This window comes from Peromyscus eremicus, chromosome 1 (genome assembly GCF_949786415.1).
Source record: "Peromyscus eremicus chromosome 1, PerEre_H2_v1, whole genome shotgun sequence".
Lineage (NCBI taxonomy): Eukaryota > Metazoa > Chordata > Mammalia > Rodentia > Cricetidae > Peromyscus > Peromyscus eremicus.
In genome coordinates, this window is record NC_081416.1 from 135246736 (window position 1) to 135255948 (window position 9213).

Below are 9213 nucleotides of genomic sequence, written 5' to 3' on the forward strand. Positions count from 1 at the left end.
CAGATTCAGAGATCCACAACCAAACATCGGGCTGAGCACCAAAAATCCAGTTGAAGAGAAGGAAGAGGGATTATATGAGCAAAGAAGTCAAAATCATGATAGAGAAATCTACAGAGACAATTGAACCAAGCTCATAGGAACTCACCAAATTTAGGCTGACAGCTGTGGCACCTGCATGGGACTGGACTAGGCTCTCTGCATGCTGGAGACAGTTGTGTAGGTTGGTCTGTTTGAAGGGCCCCTGGCAATGGAACCATGATCTATCCCTGGTGCATGAACTGGCTTTCTGGAGCCCATTACCTGTGGTAAGAAGCCTTGCTCAGCCTTGATGCAGTGGGAAGGGATTTGGTCCTGCCTCAACTGACTGTACCAGGCTTTGCTAACTGCCCTTGGGAGGCCTTATTCTTTTGAAGGAGGGGCTGGAGATTGGCTGGGGGAGAGAGATGAGATGGGGAAATCAATGGTTGATAAGTAAAGAAAAAAATAAATAAAAAAGAACAAAAGAATGAAAGACCTAACCCTGGATAGAGATAAAAGGATACTTAATACTAAAAGAGGATGGAGAAATCACTATCTTAGATTTCATGTTTTGTTATCGAGCTAGACTAATAAAAACATCATGGTTCTAATATCACAAAAGACATGTTGATTAATGAAATCAAATTGAACATCAAATGGAGATCCACACACCAATAGACACATGATTTTTTCATATAGAAACCAAAAATGTACACTGGATAAAAAACAACTTCCACACATGGAGGTGAACCAATCCTGATTGCTGCATTAAGAAGACTACACATAGATCTGTATTTATTACCCTGAAAAAAAACTCAATTCCAAATGAATCAAGGATCTCTAAATAAGACCAGAAACCCTGAATATGTCAGAAGAAAAAGTATGAATAATCTTGAACTCATTGGTACAGGAAAAGACTTTCTGAATAGGACACCTGTACCACAGGCACTAAGACCCACATTTAATAAATGGACCCACTTGAAGCTGAAAGTTTCTTATGGCAAGATATCTATGTAAGATTTGGGATTTTCAAAAACTGTTCCACTAAATAATAGTGTATGTTGCATTATTGAAATACATTATAGATAAGAATTCTAAATACATTTTCTATTCCTTATAATTAAATTATAATGCACTATGAATGAAGTGAAGCAATGCACTATGAGTTCTAGAACAACACAAAAATTGATTTTCTTTTCTGAAGGTATTGTATACTGCTGTTTGTCCAGTCCAGAACAGAATCTCTGAGCTCAATTAAGTTTCTGCCTTGTCCTTACAGTTAGCTATGTGTGTAGGTGTACATTCTGAGACCTGGGTATCAAGAAATCATGGTCAATCATTGGGGCAGGCTCCTTAGTCTCATAATTGACTTCTATAACTCACTAATAAACAGAGAGATTGCATTCTGGAAATGATAAGGCAGTGGAACATATGTATTAAACATTGAAGCTAAGTTGTCATTTGTAAATGTTTTATATTGTCAATGTAATACTTTTTGAAGCATGTATGCCACTAGTGGGTTGTCATTGCTTATGACAAAAACTTCCACAATTATCATCAAGATATAATTGGCATTGGGAAGACTGTGTTCATTTGAAATGTATCAGAATACATTGATCAAGAGAAAGAAAATTTACCTGTTTGAGATTGCTGTGTTTCCGACTTGCATTTGGAGATTAGATGACAGTAATCCCTCAGCTGAATAAATTTTGAAGTGAGATATTTAATCAGTGTTTTGGAGTTTAATCAATATATAATTATTCAATATAAATATTAAAAGACATTTACCTCTGGATGTGGACATTTTTCAGCCCAAACTGAAAGACAAAGGAAGTACAGTCATTCTCATGCACAATAAGAATTCAAACATACCTTTATGAAGGCTTTGGATGGCAATGAGTTCTCATTCCCTTCTTTCGAAATAAACACCTGTTATTTTACTGGTTGGGGAGTAGCTGACATGAAATATACTGAAATATATCAAAAGAAATCTATAGATTCAATTTAATTCTCATTGAAATTCCAACATAAGTTTTCAGAGAAATTAAAAAACATGACATGAAATATACTGAAATATATCAAAAGAAATCTATAGATTCAATTTAATTCTCATTGAAATTCCAACATAAGTTTTCAGAGAAATTAAAAAACAACCAAAACACCATCAAAAAGCCTTTCATGTTCATATAGAAATAAAAATATCCTGGATAGATTTAAGAAGAGTGTCAATACTAAAAGAGGCTGGAAAAATCGTATGTTTTTATTACATACCCAGATTGTATGTTTTATTACAGAGCTAGAGTAATAAAAACATCATGGTTCTAGCATCACAATAGACATGCTGATTAATAAAATCAAATTGATGTGCAAACACTAAGGACATCTGATTCTTAATAAAGAAACTAGAAATACACTCAGGTTAAAAAATAGGTAACATCATTATGAGCACCACACTTTATGGCTGCATGAAGAAGAATGGTCATAGGTGTATTTATCAACCTGAACGAAACTCAAATTCACATGGATCATGGATCTCAAAATAAGACTAGATACCCTGAATATTACAGAAGATAAAGTTTGTAATAGACTTGAACTCACTGGTACAGGAAAGACTTATGTAGAGGACACCTGGTGCACAGCACTGTAGATGTAACCGTCTTATTAAATAAGAAACACAGAACCAATGCAAAGAAGAAAGCGAAGAGATCAGAGCTAAGAGCCTTACCCTGCAGTTAGCCTCTTAAGCCAAGAGACTTCTCTGAAAGAGACCTACTTCCTGTGTGTTTGTCTTTATATAGTCTTTCTGTTCTGCCTTCTCATTGGTTGTAAACCCAAACACATGACTGCCTCGTCACTGCCTGTCTATAGAGACTTCCAGGTCTTCTATGGTTGGGATTGAGATTAAAGGCGTGTGTCTCCAATGCTGGCTGTATTCTTGAACACACAGAGATCTACCTAGCTCTGTCTACCAAGTGCTGGGATTAAAGGCATGCGCCACCACTGCCATGCTCTTGCTATGGCTCTAATAGCTCTGACCCCCAGGCAACTTTATTTATTAACATACAATTAAAATCACATTTCAGTACAAATAAAATACCACCATACAGCACTAAGACCCATATTTAGAAAATGGGACCACATGAAACTGAAAGCTTCTTTATGGCAAAGGACACCATCAGTTGTGAAAAATATCAAGCTACAGAATATGAAAAGAACTTAAGCATTTAAAACTGTAACATACAGTCAATACCTAAAATATATAATGAAGAAAAAATTGGACTCCCAGGAAACAAATAACCCAGTGATAATGGTGTTCAGGGATACAATGACAATTTTTTTAAAGATGAAACATAAACTGCTGACAAACTTTTAATAAATGCTCATCATCCTTATTTATCAGGAGAATGCAAATCAAAAGTACTTTGAGATTTCATTGCAGCCCTGTTCGAAGGGCTAAGTTCAATTAAGCAAATGATGACTCATGCTTGTGAGGATATGACAAATGGGCCACTTATTCATTACTGATGAGAATGAAAACTTTCACAGCCTTTATGGAAATCAGTGTGTCATTTTCTCAGGAAGCTGGATATTTATCCTTCTCAAAATCCACCTATACATCTCTCTGGCAAATACCCAAAGGACTCTATATCCTACTACATAATTACCTGCTCATACGTGTTCGTTATTGATTTGTTTACAATAGCCATATTTAGGAAACAATCTAGGTGTCCTTTAACTGACAAATATATAATGAAAATGTGGTGCACTTACACGATGGGGTGTTTTGCTTCTATCAAAAAAGGAAATTAGGAGATTTACATAAAAATGTATGGAGCTAGAGAAAAATCATCATGAGTGAGGAGACCCAGAACAAAAAGTCAAATATTGCATAATTTCCCTCATGTGTGAGTGTTAGTTAGCATTTACATTTTCAACATGTATGCTAAAATCCATATAACTACAGAGATTCGGCATCAAGTAAGGGACTGCTTGAGAGGATCATCCAAATAAAGGTAAATAGAACATATAATTATAGAGAGACAGTGGCAGGAAGGGCAATGGAAGAGAGAGATTAAGGTGGGAATATAGGGATAGACAATTTACTAAAGTCCACTTGAAAAACCATATGGAAACCTACTACTGTAGATTTCTAAATGTATATGTATATAAAATAAATCCAAATGAAGTCTCTAAACAAGAGAGCAGATAAAGCCCCAATTAGACATCTTTTGCCAAACATGAAACTTTTAAATATGCGTAGTTGAGTCAATGGCTAAAGGGACACCATGGATAACCTTAGGTATTTCAGGTAGACGAGAACTCACAGATCCTTCTGGGACTATCTCAATTTTACACATTGCTCATGCTTATTAACATATGGGGCCTATTACCACTTTTGTTGTCTCTTATTTAAGTGTAAATTTATTCAGTGATTTCTTTGGGTAGTATATATAGTATATTATACTAGGATTTGTCTTACATAAAATTTTTAAAAGATGACTCATACTTTGATTTATTTCATTTTCTTTTGCATTATTTCCTATGTTGGATGACTGGACAGCTTTCTGGAAGCTTCCTGCAGTAGATTATGGTTAAACACACTGTGTCACATATTAGTAATGTATATCCACAAGGTCTTATTTTCTGTTTTTGAACATACCATGATATCTGATTTTAAGAAAATTATTCGTGAGAATATATGCAGTATATATCAAAGACCATGGTATTTGAATGGGAAATATTATATACACAGTCAAGTTTAAGTCTATATTTCATTTCTCAATTACATACAAGAAATATAGAACAGAGGAAAAACATCAACAGAGTAATACCTGATATGCATCTATCAATAAAGGTATCAATAAAGGTAATTATTTCATATTATAATACATAAAACTAATATGTACTTCTTACTAAAGTTGGAGGATGTTAATGACACAAATGTTCACATCTTTAGTAGGGCCATCCACTAGTACAAGTTTAACATTAATCATGAAGTGTTATACAATGACACTATTTGTGTGGTTAGGCTTGATAAGAGATATGTATTATGTTAAAAGCATTTATACTGTATCAAGTTGATTGTGAAGGGAACAAGGCAGAATGTACTTAATTTCAGTAAAAGCAAACAAACAAAACTGACATATGTTGTTAATTTCTTATAGATGGTAAATCTGGATCAAAATGATAAAGCAGAGAAGATTTTATTTCCTATATTACCTTTAAACAACATTAGAACACTATACAGTTTCAATATGCAAATGTTTATCAGTGAACACAAATCTTCCCCAAACACATTTTCACACTCTGCATATTTAATGGAATAACCAAGTCTACTTTGTCATCATTCAAGAATTTAGAAGTTATGAGAATATGTTGGCCACTATTCTATATGTACAGTAATGCCATTCTCTTTGACAGTTACTAAGTGGACACTCCTTCATCTTCTAAACCATGTTAGCCTTCATACTTAGAGCTCTGATGACAAAATATTCTCACTCCCACCCTGTGTTAATGAAAATCTTACCTAAATCCCTGTACCATATGTTTTCTTTATGACAAAAATGTACCTATCTGACCTAAAACAGTTGCTTTTTATTTGTTTTGTGTTCTGTCACTATAGCATAGGATTCCCTCTGAAATACTTGATTTCTCAACATAGAGTAGATATTGACTATAAAAATTTATGTGGGTTTAAAACATTAAAAATGCCTTCAGAACGTACTCATACTTCAGTAAGTACCTAACATTGTATTGTGTCTCTGAACACAGTGTGGAAAAGGGAAATTATAGTGTCTTGTATCTATTTGGATTCTGTACATTAACGCAATTCCATATATATATATATTCATTAAGGGCATCGGACAATGATATGGAAACAATTGTTCTTCTTCATTGAATTAGGCAAAATAGTTGAGCTGTTCCTTCACAATTAAGCCTCCTTTATGGAGTCAAAAATTCTTTCTATTGGCAGTTTAGTTGATTATATGTCCATATTATCTTCTCAAATGATGACCTTGAAATAACCCAATGACCATAATGAAAAAATTTCTCCTTAGCATGACTGAGTATAATCATCACATAACAAATTTAGTTCCTGCAGGTAGAATCAGCTTTATGAAATGACTCCAACTCTGAAATCTGTAATTTTATATCATCCACTATTTCAAATGGAGAGCCATGAGACTCTCCAGCCCTGTAAAGAGCTTAACATAAAGCACAGGTAATAATCACATAATTATTTATTTAATTATTTACAAAATAAAATGATTAGCCATGTGGCTGGATTATAAGAGTACACTGTGATTTATAATAGATAAAAGACTTTCATTTCAATGTTAAATTATCATCTACAGACTGCATATAATAGCCTGAAATGTAGTTTCCTTTGGCCTATGGTAAGATCACTAAACCAAAGAGAAGTAAGGAAGAAATTTAAATTTAAACAGTTACATACCAATTTTTGAGAGTCTTCATTATTATTACAAACATTTTCATTTTCCAGTTTTAAATCCGGTATTGTTTCTAACTCTAGTTCTTCTAACATATACACATATTATATATAAAAAAAATAAATATAACAACTAGATACAAAATGTTCTATGACAATAGACTGAAATACAATTGTAATTACAATTTGGAAAAATTACTCTTATTAAGTATTTCAATTAAATATAATTTATAGATGAATATTTACATCCTTGGTTGTAGAAATACCAGTATATCACTTGTGTAGACACTACATGTTGCTAGTCTCAAGAAACCCTAATATTTGCCTAATTCATCTAGAAATTAACACACTTCTCATAAATGACCAAGCTCTCTAAAATCTACATTTTCAGATGTCATAGATTTTTTATAACATTTATCATGTGCTCACACCCACAAGCACATTTAAAATTGTACAAATTAAGGAAATTGGACAAGGATTGGAAAATAATTGTCGTTTTATTGAAACTGGAAGAATAGTTTTAGTTGTAAGGTCCAATTGCTCAAGACACCACACACTTTAGACACAGAATTTAGAGTAATTTATTTGGAACTGACATGAACCCTTGCTTTCATACCATGAGAACATGCTATGCAAAGTGCCAAGGGAGATAAGCAATCAGTAATCCCACTAGCAGAAAATGTTACACACCAAGATGTCAACAAGCCTGGCAGATATCACTCATGCTATGATAGTGGCACATTTATTTTTTGGGTAACCAACAGCTGTACTAATGGTCTTGAGACCCACTCAATGAGAAATTTATTCCTTGTTCTGGAAAACTAACCAAACATATGAATGGAGAAATCATAAACACTAGGAGTCATGTACTACTACCATTTTCTTATAATAGTATACTTACACTGCTCTAAATATGGTTCTTATAGTCATGTTTATATCCATAGAAGAATGTAGCTGTTATTTCTCATCAAAGAATTTACTTTAAGCAGTATATAGAAGTATTACATATATATACACAATTAATCAAAATTCAAGAAGTTACCATGATGTGTTCAGCACCCACTTATAAAGCCCTAAATATAAGGATCAGGAAAAATAGCAAGAATGGGATAGTAAAATTGTAAAATCAGAGTACCAGGACTCTTGAAACTACACAGCATCTTCTATGCATGACTTGGATATTGCTACCACGAAATTTCAAAAGTATGATTTCTGAAAAAAAAAAAACACCTGCATAAGGACAACACCAAATGAAATGCTACTATAGGTGAAGTAAATCACACAATACACAACCCCTAGATGAAGATCTGTAGGCAATCAGTGGCTGCTAAAAGAAGATAAATCAGTTGATTTTCCAGAGATGAGCTCTGGATGATAGGTTGTGCAATTCCAGTGATCAGTCCTAAACACATGTACATATAAGCAACACTAAACAAATACACACATACACACAAGCATGCATGCACTCACACGCACACACATACACATATACACACACAAAGACACAGATACACATACACACACACACATACACACACACGCACACACACACACACACACACACAAACATAGTGTGTCTTTACCAATAGTATAGAAGAGAAGTCACAGAGAATTATTAAGGACTTGAACACAGAAAAGGTTGTAGGGATAGTCGGAAAGCTGAAAATGATGTAAATATAATAGACAAGCATGATATTATCAAAAACTAAATAAAATAAATGGCAACTCTTTTACTGACATTCTTACTTCAATCTTTGGATGACAGTTTTTCTTGCCCACCATTGCCTTTTTACTTTTGCTTGATTTAATATGTATTAAGTGGGTTATTTTATTTGGCTAAGGTATTTGTTTTTATGTTTCAAGCAAACCTCTGTCAAATGATCTTACAAGCTAAGCATGTGTATTATCTTCTTGTGCTTCCGTATTTTCATGTTGTTTAAAAGCTATTGGTAAGTCATCCGTTCCACTTTCCAGAATCTTCTCAGGAATATCTTGCTAAAGTAATGAAAAATAATAATGAGAATATAGTTAAATTTCTAATTTTGAATTCAATTAAACTTAAAAATAGGGGAATATTTTAAAATCAGAATGTTTTCATAGATAAGCTTTTTGCATGCTCTTGAGATCAACCTATTTTTCACCTCCTGCAGTCACATATGCTACAAATCCAAGCCTGGAAGCAAAAATAGAAATAGCTGAATTTTAAGATAAAGTCTGTGCCATGGTGCCTGGATCCAACATATTATCAGAATGAATAATGCAAAGCTACTATTATACTAATTTTGAGAGAAAGGTTTTGTATTTCTGAATTTTAATTACCTTACATAATAATTTTTCTAGATAAAGTGCTGTGGGATGGCCTTTCTGTATGCTATGAATATATATTGCCCCAACTGGTTAATAAATAAAGCTGTGTTGGCAAATGGCAGGGCAGGATGGAGCCAGGCAGGAAAATCAAGAGAGACAGAGGAAGAAGAAGGGTGGAGTCAGGGGAGACGCTGCGAGTTGCCTGGGGTAGCAAGTTGTAATAAAATACAGGTAAAGCCATGAGACATGTGGCAACACATGGACTAACCGAAATGGATTAATTTAAGATGTAATAGCTAGCTAGCAATAAGCCTGAGCCATATAGCAAATAGTTTATAATTAATATAAGCCTCTGTGTGTTTATTTGGGACCAAATGGCTGCAGGACACAGGAAAACTTCCACCTACACCAGACCTGAAAATTGCTTTTAACAGGTA